Source organism: Solea solea, chromosome 5 (assembly GCF_958295425.1).
Source record: "Solea solea chromosome 5, fSolSol10.1, whole genome shotgun sequence".
Taxonomy (NCBI): domain Eukaryota; kingdom Metazoa; phylum Chordata; class Actinopteri; order Pleuronectiformes; family Soleidae; genus Solea; species Solea solea.
In genome coordinates this window covers 16,783,306-16,803,386 of record NC_081138.1, presented here as the reverse complement: position 1 = coordinate 16,803,386, position 20,081 = coordinate 16,783,306, and the positions used below count along the sequence as shown (strand labels likewise).

At 41.5% G+C, this 20,081-nt stretch overlaps 1 long non-coding RNA gene across 2 annotated transcripts in view; it reads right to left on the bottom strand.

Moving 5' to 3' along the window:
* The window catches only part of LOC131459344 (uncharacterized), a 49,120-nt gene extending 33,562 nt beyond the window's left edge, over nucleotides 1-15,558 (bottom strand). For both annotated transcript variants that reach the window (XR_009240239.1, XR_009240240.1), the window contains exon 1: nucleotides 15,303-15,558. This is a non-coding gene — a long non-coding RNA (uncharacterized LOC131459344). The remainder of the gene's footprint in view (nucleotides 1-15,302) is intronic.
* Between the last annotated feature and the right edge of the window lie 4,523 nt (nucleotides 15,559-20,081).

The window sequence follows — 20,081 nt, the reverse complement described above, 5'->3', positions numbered from 1 at the left end:
CGCCCCCTTTATCAATCTATCACAACTCTCCTCCATGCGCTCACACCGACTCTTATCTATCTGCTGCATTTTTCCTTGACTCGCTCAATCTCTCAGCCCATTCACTCTCACCCTGTCATCCCGCACTTCCTCCATTTTCAATCCGGCCCCATACATTTTTTTGCTCATAATTCAACAACAGATCAATCTGTCCTGTTGTTTGTTTGTCGCTTGCCACGGTGGAGACAGAAATATTTCATAGAAATATATCATACAGTCTTATTTGTTTTGCTGCATTTCATGCTTTTCCCACAGCAAAGTATTTTTCCAAACTTCTAAGAGATTACGCTGAAAAAAAATAAAGGACTTCCCTAAGTCTGGACAGGCTTGACACACAAACAGTTATTTCAAAAATATGATCCTCACATTGTGAATGATGTTGTTTGTGGCAGATGAAAAACAACTATTCCTGCTGAAATATCATATAGCAAAATAGAAAACATGTTTCTATTTGCCTCTAAGTGCCAAGTCTGCTATAGTGATTTTATTGTCCATCAGCCTGACTAAGATATACTCACCATGAAGAGCTCCAATCCCAGAGGATTAAGAGCTGAAATAACAATAACAGGAAATCAAATCAAATGACATATGAAACGTGAAAAAACAACATTAACTGTATTCATGAACGGCAAATTCATTGCTCTGTCTTTTCTTAAGCTTCTTTGACTTAGCATTTGCTCGGGGAGGATGGAGGACGGAGGATTTACTGTGGCAAAATGCAAACAGGGTATTTATGGGTCAAGCACAGCCTAGCTGGCTTTATGACAGATTATGCCCCCCCCTTTTCCAGAGAAGAACACAAAGTCAGTTTGATAGTGGTTTGATAACATTCGGAGGCTTTGAATTCTGAATCTCATTAGGACTTATAATCAGACTGCTAAAGGGGTGGTGCAGGATTTGGGGTGCAAATGACGGGGGGCTGTAGGTTGGGGCTGGTTGATCTTTCATGACAATTTTGACAACGTTGTCCATTAATTGTTTGCGTGTGGCAATGCATGTGTGTTGTGTCTCTCTTTCAGGCCTGTCTATATCTCTCTTTCACTGTCCGTTTTGGTTTTTTTCTTATCTTAACACCCCTCGCAGCGTCCATCTGGCACCTTTGCGCCCCCTCAGAACATGGGCTGGTGGAATTCCCAGGCCTAATTAATGAGCAGACACTCACAGACGGCCAAAGGCTCACATGTCTGTCTCTGTGCACCACCTTGCCTCAGGAGGCCTTTTATTGAAAGTGGAAATAAATTAGACGAACTGGACAGAATGTACCAACACGCATGCACAGTTTAATGACCAATACAGTTATTTAAGAGAGATAAGATGCTCTCGGATGGATTTTGTCAATTGTAGTATTGTCTGATCAAACGCAGTAACATTTTCTCGACGCAAAAGACAAACTCACTGTATCTGTTGGTGCAAGTTTGAATGTGTTCATCTATATATGCAGCGTCAGAGCCTGCAAACGTCGTCATGGTATCTTAGTTGTGACTGCATAGCTGTTTCTCACCAAGTTAGCATAAAGAAATACTAAAAAAACATATTAATAAATTCTACTTAAAAAAATTGGGAAATTCTATGATAGAGTAGCAGAAACCAGTAGCTGCCAGTCCACCCAAAGGACCATGCTGAGATCCCGAAATCATATCAATGATTTTATCTCTCTTTGCCATCCAACATGCCAAACAAGTTCTGGAGAGCTCACAGGACCAGAATAGAAGAGTTGTAAAAGGGAGACAGGCTCTCGCAGCTCTCACAGTCTGACTGAGTAAAAGTGAACAAGAAATTATGTGTTTGAAAATATTTGCCTTTTTCTTGTCTCCTTTTGAGTTGTGACATTAGTCATGTGGGACATCAATCATGCAGTGAGTTAATGACACATCCAGCCCATGAATCTTTCAGCTCCTTTCCCCAACCTCAACAAGGCATGCTGGGGCTGTTCCTGCTCAGCAGCTGCTGGAACAAGGCTGTGCTGGAGCCTGGGCGGATTTGCCAGCATCGGCACTTTGATCTCAGCTTGTGGAACAGATAGCTGTGAGGCTAGGCCTGATTCTGGCTGGGATGGAGGCTGGAAACTGCACTGCACGGTGTACACACAATTCCCACAGACGTTACTCTCCCTTTCTTACTCTGGAGACCTGGGTATGACCACAAAATGTTCAAAAAGGTGTGTTGAGGAATACAATACTTGTTTACAGCTGCAATTATACATTTGTATGGGTGTATAGGCGGAAAGCTTTGTGTTTTAGTGGTTGCTTGAAAATGTGCAAAATGCTGATTTTTATGTATCAAATTCTAACACTTTCTGACATTTTGACATGTTACACACTGAGAAAAACCTTAAATAAAAGAAACTACAGGGGCTTGATATTTTTCATGTGTTCACACCCAACTCCATAGCCCTACTCCCGAACTTTTCATTTTCTGTGAAGCCAAAATTCAGGAAACAGCCCGTTCCATTCACACTCCCTGGACAGCTCCACTGACACACTTTCCCTGCTAATGGGGCCACCTGCAGCTCTGTGCAGGGCCCCGTCCGGACAGAGTCAGAGGGGAATGCAAAACAGAGCGGGTGGTGGCATGGTGGTGCTGGACATCTGTGACTGGCACCAGCATAAGAGCCCTTTCATTTCCCCCTGTTCTGCTGAGTGCCATGGGCACACACACAGAGCCGGGCACGGGCACATGCCAGGGAACCAACACATGTCAGGAAATACTTTCTCTGTGATCTGAGTGAGAAGGGCCCAAGTTAACGCCCCCCTGATATTTGGGCAGCCGAGTGAAAGCTGCAGAAAGCACAAAAGAGAGAAGGATCACCTAGAAAATCCATGCATCCATGCATCCATCCAATGCGACTACTCAAGAAATAATATGAGCTACTGATGCAACTGTCACATTTGTCATTGTGTCCTTCCTTGTGGTAAATGATGGTAGAAATGAGGGTATGGTATCAATCCATGTTGTGTTTACTAATGTTATAGCGTCATATACATACAGTATGACATGTTATAATGTGATTATCGATCCATCTACTTTACCCTCCACATGAACCAGTGATTGGAACCAATCCTAAATGACATAGGGTGAAAGGCACATCGCCAGTCCATCACAGGACTGACATTAGTGTCAGTGACATTGTCTGAGTTTACATTGGTCCACGATGAGCCTTGCTTTCACTATATTCTTCTTCTGGCCACTGGGACAGAGTTTTCACAAAGAAATGACAACTTGACTTACAAACTGCATTATTCCAAATCCAAAATAATGAAGTGCTTTTAACACAACACAACATCAGTTCTGAGGAAAAGTTCCTGTTACCTCCGTATACTGCTGTGTCTTTGCAACAGTCACCAAATACACAGCACTAGGGCTATGAAAATTGTCTATGGCCTCTTTGATATTTTCAACTTTTGCAGCACTGAGCAAATGCATCCAGCGGTACAAGAACAGTCTTTTGATTTGTGTACTTAAAAGTATAATTATGAAAAAATAAGACTCACAGTTGGAATCCATCTGACAACAGTGATAAAAAGGGCACTCAATTAACAAAGCCTGGGAAAGCATGCTACCTGGGGTGTAATTTTCTTTAAATACCATCCTCACTAGTTAAAGAAGGGTGTTAGCGAGAAAACACCGTGCAGTTCTGACACACCGGGCCCTGCCTTCAGGCAGCTGTGCAAATTTATGGGTGGACTTGGCTCATTGCACCAGAGAATAATCTGACTTTCAAAACAAACCTACAATTTTCTGGGCCTCCGAGTCCCATATTTCGATTCCTATCATTAGCCTATCATATATGTCTATTGGTTGTAATTGCTCTCCAGGAACAAGAATAAGGAAAAAAAAAAATGATCAAAGACACATCGTTCCAGTGCTCATTTCAACAAGATGCTTCTCAAACTTTCCATTAAAAAACGTCATGAACCTGAATGCAAAGATAATGCAGGACATATTCACACATCTAGGAATCGTGTTTTAAAAATAACATAAAATACATTTAAAGTATTTAAAAATGACTGGGGTTTTTTTGCCCTTTACAATGTTGCTAATATCAAATGATCAGTTATTTACATGTTATCTGGCAAATCTCGAACCACTGCATCATGGATCATGTATTGATACTGACAGTCGTGGTAAGACGAAAGATCAGGCATATACTTTATCCTGAGCAATTAAATGCCACACACACACACACACACACACACACACACAGAGAGAGCAAGAGAAAAGAGAGAGAAAGAGAGACAGACAGACCAAACACTCAATCACTACGAGCAGAAACTTGACTCTCCATTCAGAACAAAGTCGAAGAACGTAGGCCAAGTTAACAGAGAATCAAAAGAAGAACGATTTAGAAATTCAAGGGGATCAAATGGTAGCTTTATTAGAAGCTGAAGCCGCAGGGTTGGGTGGAATGAAAGCCGAGTCTGTGTTGGGCCCTTACTGGCCAGGTCAGGCGAAACACTGAGTGAGAGAAAGCACTCAGGCCTGGAGAAGCCTTCACACCATCAACCAAACCCTCAGGGGGTCATCCCACCCTCCTGCCTCAGCATACTACGGCATTAATGTCTTTCTCTACAGGTACAGTGAGCACGGGGGCATCCAGGTAACCCAATACTGATGGGATCAGTTGGCCTGTGTCAAGGCAGGGCAGTCATTTTTTGTGATCATCATGTTAGCATGGTCTCTTATGAGATGGCAAGCTTTTAGGTGAATGGGCTGAAGGAATGGGGGAAAAAAAACATTGCGCTGAGCCGCGAATGCAGGTTGACGACAATTCAGGTCAGAATTAATCTCAAGTCTTGCAGGGGTGTGTGGAACTAATTCAAATTTGCAGCATGGACAGAAAGCAAATCAGGCTAAAGAGGATATCATTCATAATTACAAGGCTTAGCCAAAGCAAATGCCCCCAACAGAGAACCGCAACAATAGCCTGAATTACATTTTCCCCCCCCAACTCCACCTCAAAGTAAAAAACAACAACACAAAAAACTAAAACATGGATGACAAATTTGGCATTGGGAATCCAGCTCATGGCTACTCTTTGTGCCAATTTCACTTTTTTGCTACTTGCCAAGACAAATCATATTAACATTTTACTAAAGAATACTAAAACCTTTTGGCGACATACCAGTCTACTGCTGCCAGTAAACTTCATTAAAAAGAAAAATGCTTTTAAGAGTCCTTTATTTGGTTGCAATTATGAATAAGTTCCTTCTTGGAGCTCCCCATCATGGGTGGGCTAACAGCCCAGAGACCACTAGTGTGCAGACAACTGATCACTAGCCTGTATAGAAAGCAAGCCCAGAGAGCCAGCTCAAGTGACTGCTTTGTTACAGAATTAATGTCAGCAACAACAGTTTACAAAGGACCATTTGTCTACATACCAATGCAATAAAGTTCTTTAATTATGGTGATGACTGCCAAAAAAGTATCAGAGCTCATCAGGGAAAGGTGAATTGCCTGTTCTGACATAACACACACAAATCCTTGGTGAAGATTGTGTAATAGAACTTGGACTGAGGAGCACAAAAGACTTCAGATCCAGTGTAAACATTTAAGGTGAGCATACTGGAGCCTCAGTGTGCTACAAAAGTGGAGACTTGCATATTACCGCCAAAGGCGACCATCACTACTGATAAAACAAAACTCGACCTGAGTTGCTTTCCATAATTAAATTGAACTAAAACATACTAAACGTGCAATTCATTCAAGATGCAAATCTGGCAGGGCGCCCCCTTAAAGACCCAAGAGATATGGACAGGCACATAATAACAGTTTTTCAATTGCATTATTAATTACTACAGGGGAAACTGCATGTCCACCCTGCCTGCTAATGAGCTACCTTTTATAGCAGGTAAAAAGTCCATGTTCACAAACACATTTGAGCAGTTCACAGTTCATCTTAGATTCAATTGATACAGTAAACGTCTACATTGCAAGTTACATTTCAATTATAGGATATATTTTCTTTCAGATTTTGTTTGTTTTTTTCATATCTCAACAATATACTGTAGTTCACATGAGGAGAGGGTTGTGGTGGTGGTTATCTGTGTCAAAATGGTGGCCCTCCAATCGATTACATGCGGCCCGCCCACCACTGTGCAAGGTGATGGCATAGAGACAGAATATGAGACTAAATGTATTTGCCTCTAATATTTTTATAATAGTAGTAAGACATTTAGTTGTAATCATTGCTTTATTAAATGTATTACACTCAACATGAAATGACATATATTTAAGCTGTTTTAATCACAATTATCCTCGTCATTATTTGCTAAATTTTCAATTTAATTCTCTGTTTTTGTGCATCATAAATGTGTTTTTTATTATGAATCATTTTCTATCAAAACAAGCACTTTTACTTTGCAATTCTGTCTAATATCATAATGAATATCTTATATTGCCCTCCGGCTACTAAAAAAACTACTAAATAGTAATAGTTTTTTTCCTCTATGTCGGCCCCCGCTTGACCAGACTAGATGCTCATTGGCCCCCAGGTCACCCCTGCTGTAAAGCATCAGACCACAATTTGAGACAGTTCAACAAACACTTGTGCATTGTTGTAAGATCATGTTGATGCAATAGGGAAAAAACACATAATCTTTTCCAAGCAGCTGATTTTAGTGCCTTAACCTGGGATGCGTGCACCTTTACATTATCATGCCTTGCAATGCTGAACGCAATAGTTACAAAAGTTGTGTCAGTTCCGCCAATCCAATTTCTTTTAAACTATGCACGCAATGAATGACGTCCTGGCTTTGCTTTTACAAGCAGGTCTACACGACCACAACTGCATGGTTGTTCATTGTGTTGAAACTGTTGAGTTTCTCTTCTCCCCTCTCTATATAATATTATAAGATATCTTCATTATAACATAAAGTGCCTTGAGATAATTACACAAATTAAATGTGATTTGATGGTGTCTTGCTGACAACATTTTATGGAGTAATTACCAAAGTCCACACATCACACAGGAAATAAGTCAACTTGCATATTGTATCAAACACTGTTTGTCACTGTCACAGAGAGATGTCTCAATCTTTTGAAAGCCTTTTAGGATTTTAGAATGTGTAAAGAAAGAGGAAGTGTTTTATTTCATTTTATCCTCACCTGGCATTATGACAGCGTTATTTTACTGACCACACGGTAAACTGGGGTCAGTAACTGTGTTGACTTCCTGTTTATACATAGACTAGTTTCTGGATAGGCCTACACTGTCAAGCAGTTTGGAGCATGCTGCCACACACTGATCATAAATCATAAATAAGACGTGGTGGGCTTTGCCATGGTTCTTTGAGTAAAAAAGAGTAAAAACCTAAGTGGTTAGGTTGAGGTTGTGCCTCAACCTACCACATTACCACAGAAATGCCACAAGAAGTTGAAGTATTATTACATTGTTATTGTATAATTAAGTAATATTATTTAGTTCAGTTTTGTGGGAACATAATGTTTTTTTTTTTTTAAATAAGGTTTCAGATGAAAACTGATGTAATTAACAATGCTTTCTTTCGGTTTCCCTGACATGGTTTGATGATTAACAGACAATTAGAGATAATCATCTGACATTTTGGAGTTATGAAATCATGTATAGGATTAAAGTATACAAGCCTGTATGTTGTGAAGACATAAGCGCTGTCATTTCTCAGATGTCAACATGTTTTTAGCTTTGCACAAATTCTTCAGCTCAGCCCTTCAGATGAATTAAAAAAAAAGTGCGAGAACAAAGATTGGAGCTTTGGTTCTATTTGAACTGGTTGCTTCATTTCCTCATCTGTTACGATGAGTTGCTCAGTGTTGAGACCTACTGACAACGTATTAGATCCTTTTCATCTGCAGCTAACCTCCTGAGACTTCCTTGACGAAGGGCTATGAATGAGGGGATTCTTTAAAGAGGCCAACCAAAGGCAGTCCACCATCGCCTCACCCCTCCATCACTCAGTGATCACTTCACAGGACACACCAAACCAATCGGCTGAGAGAACTCAAAGATTTTTTGCCTTACCTGCTCCGAGTGGTCCCTAGTCAGTTAGCGGACCCCTCCCCTGATAGGCAGGTCAGTGGCAACCAGAGGAAGACTTTCATTTCAGAGAGGCCATTAATCTTTCTACCGTTTCTCTCCGACACCTGAACCAGATCCACCCAGCACCCTGCCACTTCACAACAGCCTCCTCTCTGGGCTCCATGAGATCTGATCAGAGCTGCACAGCAGGCCACCTACAGAGAACCAGCAGCGCTGCACTGCATCCAAACACGTGTAGAACACGCTCACATATATTGCACATCATGTAAAAAAAAAATAAAATACGATATCAACCGCCACAAACATACTTTTTCTCAGTTTACTAAGAGGAAACCATCTGAGACTGACACTGACAGCACGATGATCCCTTCCCCTCATCCAAACTCACACAAACACATCTCGAACTGACACCTTCTCTCATTGTAGTCAGACGCCAAACGTAGGGGAGTTGAGGGGTTTTGGAGATGACTTCCTACACACACCGTGAAATGAGACACCTTAAAGATGCTCTTGAGGATGGGAGTTTGCCTAAATGCATGTTTGTTTGAAAGCACACACAGGTGCATTCCCGCCCAGATGTTATGTTACTGACACTAAATTGATGTTCCTCCCCAAAAACACCTAATACTGATGCTTCCTCGTGAACTGGGGTGGAATGTTGTGTTGACAGTAGGTTCAGAAGATGCCACTGATGCACAGTGATACGACAGCTTACAGCTGTGATACCTGTTTAGGCTAACCCTCTGACAACAAGATGTGTCACTGAGCAAGGCGTTAGCACATCTGATTCCCTCATAACAAGATGTTGCCTTGCTTGCCTATATGAAGTATGGAGACTCTCACTCTCTCTTATGACAGTTAGCACTAAGCCACAATGTTTACACAGCCCCTTGGGGCTATTTCACTTTCCAGCACCAAAATAGCAGTCATCTCCCAAATCTTCTTGGGAGAAAGTCTTGTTGATGAGGATAAGAAGAGAAAGGGACAAGACAGGCTTGGGGATTAGTTGCCCTAAACTCCTGCACAGCACACTCCACTGTCTGGTACCATGTACCATCTTGACAGGAAGAGGCCACATGGCATTTGAGGAGGTATAGATGTGGTCATGGTGTGCTGCTCAACAGGGATTAGGAGGCATGTGGCCCCTTTCAATCAAACCCTTCAAATCAGGTCAGATTACAATGGGATAAGCAGATTCGACACATTGCTTGGTTAATACTCCTCCCTTGATGGATCCATTTTCCCTGCAACTGTAGAAGAGGTCTCCATTGTGTCAAGAGAACGCCAATTTATTTTTGTAATTGCTCTTTACTTCTAGGTGAGCCAAGAGTGATGAAGATCAACAGCTATCTGAACATCTAAAAAATATTGTTAAGTGGAATTTTTGTGAAGTTCAGTGTGTAGTTTGTTAAATCATTTATTTGTATAGTACGCACTTTTTTCCAGGGGCTTACAGAGGCTTTCTCCAGTCCTTTTACATCCTTCCTCTTTTTCTTTACACTTTGGTCCCTCGGGGCAATGTGCTCTGCCCTATAATGCAGACCTTGTGCTGCACAGTTGATTGAATTTGAAGTAACTGTATATCAGGCAAGTTAGTCATAACTAATTTTTATTTTCTGTTCATAAACAACAAAGACTTGGCCTGTCAACCATGAGACTTTCCCTGAAGCCTTCATTGGTAAAGAGCAGAAAATCGGTTAATGTCTTTGATTTATGTGCATCTCTTTAGATCCATGTCAGGCAGATCACAGGGGGGAGGGGTTTGTCACATCACACTGTTTTACTAGTTGTTTCAACTTTGTAGAGCTTTTCTCGAGAGTTAGGTAAACAGTGTTAACAAGATAGAGGTTTTCATCATCTGACTGAACAAAAGCCGGAGACGAGGCCCTCTGCCTGTGCTTCCATCCAGCGTGATCATTTTTCTTAGTCTGGGAGTCAGACTGCATACCTTCTGATTTCTCTGTATGAATGGGGAGAGGCGAGCGGTGTGGGGAACTTCAAAGGGGCAGGGAGACGCATATGTCTGCTAATTTTTCAGACTGGGCATATATGGTGGGGAGCTTGGATTTGAGGCTCTTCTCTTACTTCAAAGCCAGGCACCTTAAAAGGTCTGGCTGTGTTTTGACGTGGATCTGCAGAGGTGAATGAGAATCAAGCACCCGCTGCAGACCCCTCAGAAGTCAGGCTCACTCTGTTTAACCGCCCAACCACCACCCACCACCCACCACCCCCCCAATTCTCCCTCTGCACACATCCACACACTCCTCCCTGCCTCGACAAAGAGAAGAAGAAAAACAAGAAAATTCAATAATGCCTTAGAGAGGCAGGATTACCTGAGGAGACGCCTGTGCTGCTATGCCGTGAGTGAAATCTCATGTGCCCTCCTCTCCTTCTGCTCTCATCACCTCCCTCCCTCCCTCCCTCCCTTTATTCACTCCTTCTACTCCCTTGCCTGGCTAAAGACAACCCTCAAAAAGCAAATCAAAACTCCCCTTTGATGCCATGGCAGACAATTAACCCCTTGAGTCCAAAATTACAGATTGCCAGGGATGTGACACATTTTGGATGGATAGGGTGTCAAGTGTTTATGTGCCCCACTCAGTGGGGCACGTGTGATTGGGGTGGGTGGGTGTGTTGTTTGTTTGTTTTAAAGCCGGCTCGTTCCTTAATGAAGCGAGTGATGCCGTGGCAGATTTGAGACAACCCATTTCTGTCAGTTTGAAAAGTAAAGTAGGGTAAATCTCCAGAGAATGGGCGAGCTTCACCAGAGGAAGTGTGTGCACTCGACTATTTGTGCTCCTGCTCACTTCTGATGAACAATGCTGCAATACAGAGGGAACAAAGGAGCCAGGCGAATTTTAATTAAGTTGTGGTTGCAGCCAAACAATGCTGAGGTATATCCCATTTTCAACTGTGTTTTTGTGCCACTGGCTCCAACTTGTGTTGCTTTGCGTAAAAAAATAACAATTAGGGTGGGTTCGAGTATAGGACTATTTGGAAGCGATAAAGGTTAGTGCTACCATTACTGACGTTAGAGTAGGTGATGGAGTGCCATCAGCTTATCTGCCACAGTAAAGCGGTGACTATTTTGGAACTTTGTCCATCATAAGGTGTGTAACAAGCCTTGCCAAGTATTTCAGCAATACATGAAGTGTGACAAGCATGATGTGACATGTGAGACCGAGTGTGAGTCCAGTCATCCAGTGTGTGCTGTGACTGGTGACCCTTGGCAACTGGGGCTGTCCGTCTGATAAAGTGCTATGGCAGTCGCTGTCCACCCTGCTGACATAAAACACATCAAAACATCCGCATTGTATGGACTCCTGCAGTCTATGCACTCCAGATCAAGCAAATATGCAGCGCTGTGATCTTTTAGCATGCATCCCAGCAGGTGGCTACGCAGCATCAATCTGCAGTTTTTCCCTCTGCTGACGACCATTGAGTCATTGTTTCCCCCTCACATATGTACAAATGTCTCCTTGGCTTTTTATCGTGCCAGTGCCAGATACAGACAATGCGGCTTCTGATCTCCTCAAGACATTTTTAAAGAAGAGCTTTTTGCGCCGCCCTCCCCTGGCAGACAGTGTGATTACACAGTGATTATAAGTAACGCAATATTGTATGACAGCCTCCTCCGCGAAAGGGACTTACAATCATGTTTCATTAATTCGGCTTGAATGAAGCCTGATTTCAAGCATAGAGGAGCTTAAGATTTATGCGAAATTAATAACAGAACAGATGTCTTCGGAATATCATATTTCTGGTATAAATAAGAGAAATTTGATTTTTGGAAAAAAAAACATGTTCATAAATACATAAAAGCTTTAGACATGCATTAATTTGGTTACTAGGAGTTAAAGTTCTCTTCATTTACATCATGTATTATGAGCTACCTGAGGGGAAGTCAAGTGACACATTTTTTATCAAATGGCCTTATTTAACACCTTCTATTTGCTTTAATACTGCAAACCATGACAAGGATCATGTTGGTTATATCAATTGAATATAATCACCCAGGGATCTTACTGAAACATGGCATGCATCAGAGTTTTCCTTTTTTAAATTTTCACGAGTTGCCATTACTTCTCATCTATTCTTTTCTTCTGTAACAAAATGCATCTGTGTTACAAAAATGTCTCATGCCTTTTGTTAAAGCTCTGGGATAGCTACACAAGATAGCCTCGGGCCAGAACGGCGGTACTCCCGTTCCCTTTTGTATGCACCGTCTCTGCATAGACTAAATATGGGGACAAGAGCTTTACAACCCACTGTCTTGTGTGGTGCTGCCCTCCCCAGGTACTCCATGAGTGCAGCTCAAACAGGCAGTGGGGAGGCAGCGTTTCTCTGCTCTTCAAAGAGGGAGAAAATATCAATCATTCAGGTTGCGCTTTTGTTCCAATATGCCATGGAGCTGGGATCACAATCCCCTTTTCCACTAACTTTGTTTTCCGGTATAAAATTTCTCGATGTGACTTCTTTGGCAGGTTGTTTATGCAATCACTAAAAATCCTCAAATTTCAAATGACGCCGCTAATGTGCTCACTTTACGAAAAGTGGAGCTGGTTCATCGTTTGGTGAAAAGAATGGCCATGTGTCGTTTAAGAAAAAAAGTACTCTACATTACCAAATGCTTAAATAAACAGTGTACTGTAGATAAAAGTGCTATTTGAAAAGAGTGACTGAACAATACGTGTAAGCGCTGAGATAAAGTGTGAATAAAATATGATTAATTGAAGTTAAACTGACTAACTGACAATAATCATTGTTATTCTGGAAACTATTTAAGCTGAGACAGAGAGTGATTTACTGTGTAATTAATTTAATCACATTTATTCTGCTCCACTAAGTCAGTTGAACTATGAATTCAAGTTTTTGTCACCCTCACTGAGGAGCGCTTGTATTTATTCATGCTCCCAGTCATAGAAGTGAGTGGTGTGTGTGTCTTTGTCAGTGGGAGCAGCAGAACTCTTGTCTCTGCCAGTCTGCCGTGCAGCCTGGTTAAGTCGTTTAAAGGAATACAATGCAAACAGAAAAACAATAAAGGAAAATCAGAGTTATTAAACTGGATATTGCAGTAATGCATAATCTAACTTCATCTCAATGAATCCGATGGAAATTCTTTGTTTAGCCAGAGAGAGCTGAGGCACTCTAATAATTGAAAAACCAATTCAAATTTATATGAGAGCCGGGTCTATGCAAAAGTGGGTGGATGGAAGAATGAGGTGTAGGGGTGCATTAATCTTTATAACATTATTATTTTTTTTCCCTTCATTTCTAAAATAACAATTGTCTTCTGTATAATAGAATCAAAGTGAGTTTGCTAATAATGTCTGAAGAAGAAGGAGCTTACAGTGTGTCAGTCAAATCCTTTCTAATGGTGTCTATAATTCAGTCTGTACTCAGGAACCCTTTGCACTGCTCGCTCTGCTTTACACATCAATGGGCACAGTAGCCCTCCAGCTCCTGCCGAGAACACAGTCGGACAGAATGAAACACAGCATTGTACTAAACTGCTTTTAATATATTCACTGTTAGGGTTTGGTTAATGTTCGCTGTGTCTCTTTTATAATTGCACCCAGACAACTACTCGAACAACTCTTAACATTCATCCGACATTCTCACTACATCACACCATCACACCAGGGGAGGTGTAGAGAGAAACTTTCTTCAAAAAAGCAATTTTGCCTGTCACCACAAATTCAGTTTTCTGTCTATGATTGACACCCAGATACCTGAGGTCATGGTGGTCATTCAGAGGATTTCAGGGCAGGTGGTGAGGGAAGCGAAAGCGTATCAGTATCATGACATTGTGTTAATTTGCTAATAAACAGGCGGAGGGAGGGTGACAGGACGTCCAGATGAGGGGAAGTGCCCCTGCTTCTGGTCCCTGGGGCGACGTGTGAAGGAACACGGAGCACCAGAAGCTCTGGCCACTTGCCAGTGTTAACTGTACTTCTCCTGCTGAGAGAACATCCATCTCCCTCCTCAGCCTGACACTCTGTTTATTCCCACATTCATTTGTCATGTCCCCAATCAGCTGGATGAATAGAAACGCTCTGATCATGATGGATGGTTGTTCTAATTAAGACCAAAAAAACAGAAAAAAAAACAAGCTACATCGAACTTGAGGTGCTATTTTCCCTTTTTCCCCCCACCCTTTATGTTTATTTAATAAGTGATAACCCTTTCTTATTTTGTTGGTGGTGGTGAGTGACCATTGTCAGTCAGCTATAGGTCATCAGAGAGACAGTTTTGCGGTGATGGGGAGGCAAATGAAGTAACTCTGGACCGAGGATGCTTTGTTTGTTTACGGTGTTTAAAACAAAGAGTGCATGGCATTGAGAATTCTATCAGAAGGAACTCCCCTCAGAGATTAGTTATTCAAAGGGATGCAAATGACATCGCAATGTGCTGGATTACAAGGGGGTTGTGTTCATTTTGGTTCAGCTTAATTGCTTCATTTCTAAAATAACTTCTCTGTTGTTTACCACCACAATGCAGATAAAGGTTGTGGAGCACATTTGAAGCATCCTCCTTTTTTTTTGCATTGTGTGCATTATTTCACTGGTTCTTGTACAATGGGTTTATCAAAAATTCATAGGCTGTTTTTTTTAAAATACATTATCATGTGGCTGATCTCCTTCTGACGGCAAAATTGCAAACACAGAAAAACGGAGAGTCGGTGAGTCGAGAGACATCTTATACAGAGATCACCTGGACATTGTCTGTTGTGCAAGACAGATGGTCATGCTTTATATCATGGCTAACTGCCAGAAAAACTATATTATAATGTGTTTGTGTTTAATTCTCACTGGTTAATTTTGTTTTTGACCAGCTTTAGCTTCAATCTCCATTGGAGGGAATGAAACACAATAATTTATTTTTTTCATGTTTGGCATCAATGGTCCAGTGTCTCTTCTGTTGCAGCGCTATGAAGTTAGCATAGTTATAAAGGTTTGCAGGAAAAATACTGGCTGGTGAATTTTTTTTGGGGGGGCACAATTGGCAAGTCAGTTTTTCACATGTGTCACCGCATATTACCACTAGGACACGCCTAAGCACCAGCCTGATACCACACCAAGATTCACTTAAATGAAAATAAATATACACACAACAAAAAGTTTTCCTTTTCCTTTCCTCTCCTTTAAACATGCACCCTTCTCTACCCCCCTTTTGTTCCCATAGCATTGTCAATATGTGTCCTTGCCTGTTTGTGTTTTTTGCTCTTTCAGATAAATGTCTTAAATACCTGTATGAATCCAGGCTTGTTCGATGTCCGGCATCTGAAAGAGGAGGCAGGGGAAACAAAACATGACAACCAGTTAGCCAGTCCTTCTTCTCATACCAGCTCCTGGAGAAAGAACGAGTGTAATTCCTCCCTGTCTTTCGTTAGCTGGTCAGGTCCGAGTTCTATAAGCGTAAAGATACGGCTTATTTTGCAGCGAAATAAAGGTATTTTGGTGCTTCTTTTCCATGATGAAACCGGCAATTAAGCGCTGATAAAGTTAGCACAACTTACATAGAAGCGAGTGGAGGCATTTCCGTTTCCGCCGGCATCAGGCCATGTCCGTTCGGCATAATATTCTGTGCCATATAGTTTTCTTGTCTTTTGCGCTGCAAGGGTATGTGTATGTGTATATTTATTTAAAGTTTCCATGTTTTTATAAATTATTTTAGATTATTCCTATCTTCTTCTTCATGTGAGACTGGTGGGGCGGCGCCCTAGCGCCCTCTATGGACGGGTCGCCACTGCTAACCACCATAACATTATTACTGGTGTTGTTGTTTTTCACCGAGTTCACAAATCCTGAGTATATATCCGCAAATTGTTTTGGCCGGAGAGTGGAATAATTGCAACAGTATGTTATTGCCCGGCGAAAACTCAATAACAGCTTTGTTTTTCTGCAAATTTAAATACACAGACAATTACGGTGTTGAAAGCTGTGTCATGTAAAACAGCACAGAGCCCACTTGAGATCACATATTTTACCACTTAAGGTTGAAACTGGAAACTGAACATACATTAGTGACGAGGAAGAAAACATGAATTGTTCACTGTGTTTGTTTGAATGTCTTAGAAGATGAGTTTTGCTTTGTTTTTTATTGCTTTCCTTACTGGGATTTGTGGAAGATTCCCATTAAAGCAGGTGGTGATCTTGTAAATGTGCAAAATGCACAAAGACTGAGTTGGCTTTTTCATATGAATGATTTCAATTAGCTTGGAGAAAGCTCTTTATTTATTTCTTTTATGTTTGTTTGATTTCCTGCTCATATTGAAGACATTGGAATAAAAGATGATTTACCTTTTGTAAAAGATAATGCCATGTGGGATGGACTAGATGCCATCACATGGAAATTAAAATAATGCACATTTTGCAAAGAACATGCTGAAATTGTTTCACACACTTTGCAAATATTGGGTCATACTCTTTTTACTCTGCTTTGCCTCGTAAAAATACAACAAACCATTCAAAGCCAAGTCAGGTGATACATAAATAAATACAAATGAGAGTATATATATATATATATGAACAGACATGGCCATTATGCAAAAGGATACATGGAGAATGTGATAATGGGCATAATCCTGTGGTGGAGGCCCAGCTTCACTTGTGTCCAAGGGAGTTAATCACTTTGGTTAGGTGTAGAAAGGCTGGATATAGAATTACAAGGAAGCGGCGTATCTGTGGAAGGAAGCCATGCGTGACATGGCTGCACTCCTTTAAACATGCAATGCCAGCAGGGGCCTCAGCATTTTCAAATCATTGAAAAGAATCAATTATTGTAAATGCAACAGGGTTCAGTCAAGCATGTAACATTTGACATATCTTCATAGTTCAGTTTGAGGAGCCTGGAGTGGCATTTGGATTATCTATTGTAAATGGTAGCCAATATTATTCTAAACTAATTCAACTGGAATTCATGGCACATATTATAGACCCGCCGTAAATCTGTGAATCATCTTTTTGTTAGAACATAATATAAGCCAGTGAAGAAAGCAGGTAAAATTTCCATTTAAAAAAAAAAACCAACATAATAATATTAATGTCATTTGTGATACCTTCATAAGACATTTTCTTCTGTCAACAAACAGTTTTCCTAAAATAAAATACCAAAAATGAACACTATTATAGTACTGTAGTAAGAAGTAGTATTTATTTTACAGTCCCCAGAGAGAAGTAGTATGAAACTATGTGTTTTTGGATTATAATCCAAAATCCTTCCCCCTAAATCTTTCAAAATGACGCCAATATTGCCCAAATATTCTTATTATGTACATCACATAACCTGCTTTATTTCCAATCAGCCCAGAGGACTTACTCCAGCTTTATATCAGCAGTGACATGCATAATCCCATGTTAAATAGAATAACACATAATAAAAGGACACAGTAAACATCCTCTTGTGGTCAAGGCCTAAATCTCTTTTCCATGTCTGTCCTGAGTGGACAAGCAACGTTATTTATTGTGAAACAAGGCGAGGACAAGGATCAGAGCTCCTCTTTGGGCGCCATCTGAGGTCTGAGCCACTGTATCCACCTCATATTCTGGTGTATACAAGCTGTAAACCCCTTGGTGGTATAGCCTAAGGCCCTTTGTTGACACTTGTATATTGGTCCCTCTCTTGATCAGACACACTCACAAATATTGATCGCTACAAATTTCTAACACTGCGCCCATTGGCAAAACAGCAACCTTGAAAAAGATAAGGGGGAATGCAGAAGAGGATTGCCTGTCTAGCTCCATGTTGTGGAATGACACCCACCACCTCCCACCTCTTCCTCCTCACTGCCTGTGTAGACGTATGCTGGCTGTTCTTGTTTGAGGGGCATTGCTTGATCATTTATTATTAGCTCACATCTGTCAAGCCAAACAATGAATAGACTGCTCAAAATTGATGACTATATAGAAGTGCATATGAGCAAAAAGACTTTCATTTAGTGCCCTACTCTCCATGTAGGAGGTGACAGCCATGATGGATATGACACTACACACCAGATTTATCTTGGAAATGGAATAATTATGCATTTAATGCATGACTGGTGGTCTGCATTTATACTGATAGTTAACAGGGCAGGCAGCAAGATAAGCAGAGGGAGTTGGACAGTAAAAAAAAAAAAACCTGAGGCCTTATAGCCTTGGGCCCCATTGGAAATCTTTAACTACAGGAAAATACGTTTTCTTTGGTCAAGGTTAAGATACAAGTCTACATATGCCAAGTGACACTATGACAGAGTCAGCTCCGCAGGGATGGTCATCTCGTTGCAAGGTGACCTTAGCAGAGCTAATGGTGACTAATAACCCTGTAGAGAGAAGCTAAGGGTTGTAACACACCACACCACTTACAGGAACACGATACAGAGACAGCGACTCACGCCGATCAATATGTAGCATTACAAATTCCTCCATTTTTCTTTGTTCCTCTCCACATGAACAGGCATGGAGACACATGATGTCGAAATAATGTAAATTTCCATTCAATCTCCCCGTGAAGGCATAACATAAACACCTTGCATATAAATGCTCACTGTTTCAGGAGAACAACTTTCCATTACAAGTTTTCAGTTTGGCTGCTCAGCTCAGGGAACTGAACAAACAGCTTTACAAGCAGCGCTGCCTTTATAATTGAATGTGCATTTCCCAGACATCAGAATGATCTGAATGGGGCGGCGGAGGCCTTTCTCTTCATTTTACCTCAGTCTAACATCACACAGGGTTCCTCTTCTCATACCGTTGGGGGAGAATTGAATCCATCAGTAGTGTCACTGGGTGTTTTGTGTAACGGCAGACAAATAATCCTTCTTTCTCAGCGGCATGAATGTATTTTACAGGTATCCGTCATCCAAGCGTCAATCCAGCCGGCAGATTTCACACGCCACTGGCACCACCTCACCTCTCCCTGCTCGCCTCGTGATTGCATAAATACTCCCAGTGACACAGTGGACTGCATCCAATTCCACACCTGCTCAGACATCATAGGCAAGTGCATGCACAAGCAATAAGAGAGAGGAGGAGGGGGCAAAAAAACAAAACATTAAGTAATAAGCACAGAGAGTCACTTAAGGACAGGGTGAGGCTTTCATCTGCAATGCTGGCTTTTCAACTCATGAACTCACCAGGCTTCTTGTAAAAAAAAAAAAGAAGAAACTATATATGATAATGTGTAGGCTATATATATTCACTATACTCATAATGAGCATCATGAGCATAAAAAAAAACGAGAGAAGACATTTGTCATTTGGGAAAAGGGTCATCAGCTCATATTAACGCAGCACTCCACACCTCAAAGACAGAGCACTGTGATTAAAGTAATTGTGCTCATTATCCCAGCATTTGTTTATTAATACATTCCCACAGGCTTACGATTACACTGTTGCATTTAGGGCCTTTGAAAAGCCAGCCTGGTGTTAAGCCGCGTACAACAAATGTTACAATGCCAAACTCCAGGTACAGGATGATGAACAGCAGCTGAAAGGAAAAGTGGTTCAAATCCATCTGGCAGCTTCCTATTCATTCTGCTCCTGTGGTTTTGGAAGTGCGTGGAGGTGGCACGTTGTCGTGCCTTTGATCACCTGATGGAGACAATGCAGCTCTCCTTAGCCCCGTGGCACGAGGGTTTTACCTGCTGCTAAGTCAGGTATCACACCCGGGGACCGAGCACCTTAAAGAGGCTTTAACCCTCCCCTGGATCAGGCTGACATGATTCATGTGGGCTGGGTGAGGATTTGAGTCCCTGCCATGGCACAGCATCTTTCAAGTCAGACTGTTTATGAGAATATGGAGATGGGTTTCGCATACTCGTGGGTGTTCCTTAAAGCAGCGATACGACCTCGGGCTGGGCTTGATCCCTAACGAGTCAGAATCTACCTCTCGATGAATCTCTTGTAGCACACTTAATACCCAAAAGAACATGGTGCACAAGGCCCCTCATCTTGGTAACAGAAAGGAATTTGAGAGCAGATTAATATTATGAACAGTAATATTCCCTCAGCGGCATCTGCATGTGCCATGGATTACAGGGCTCTGGG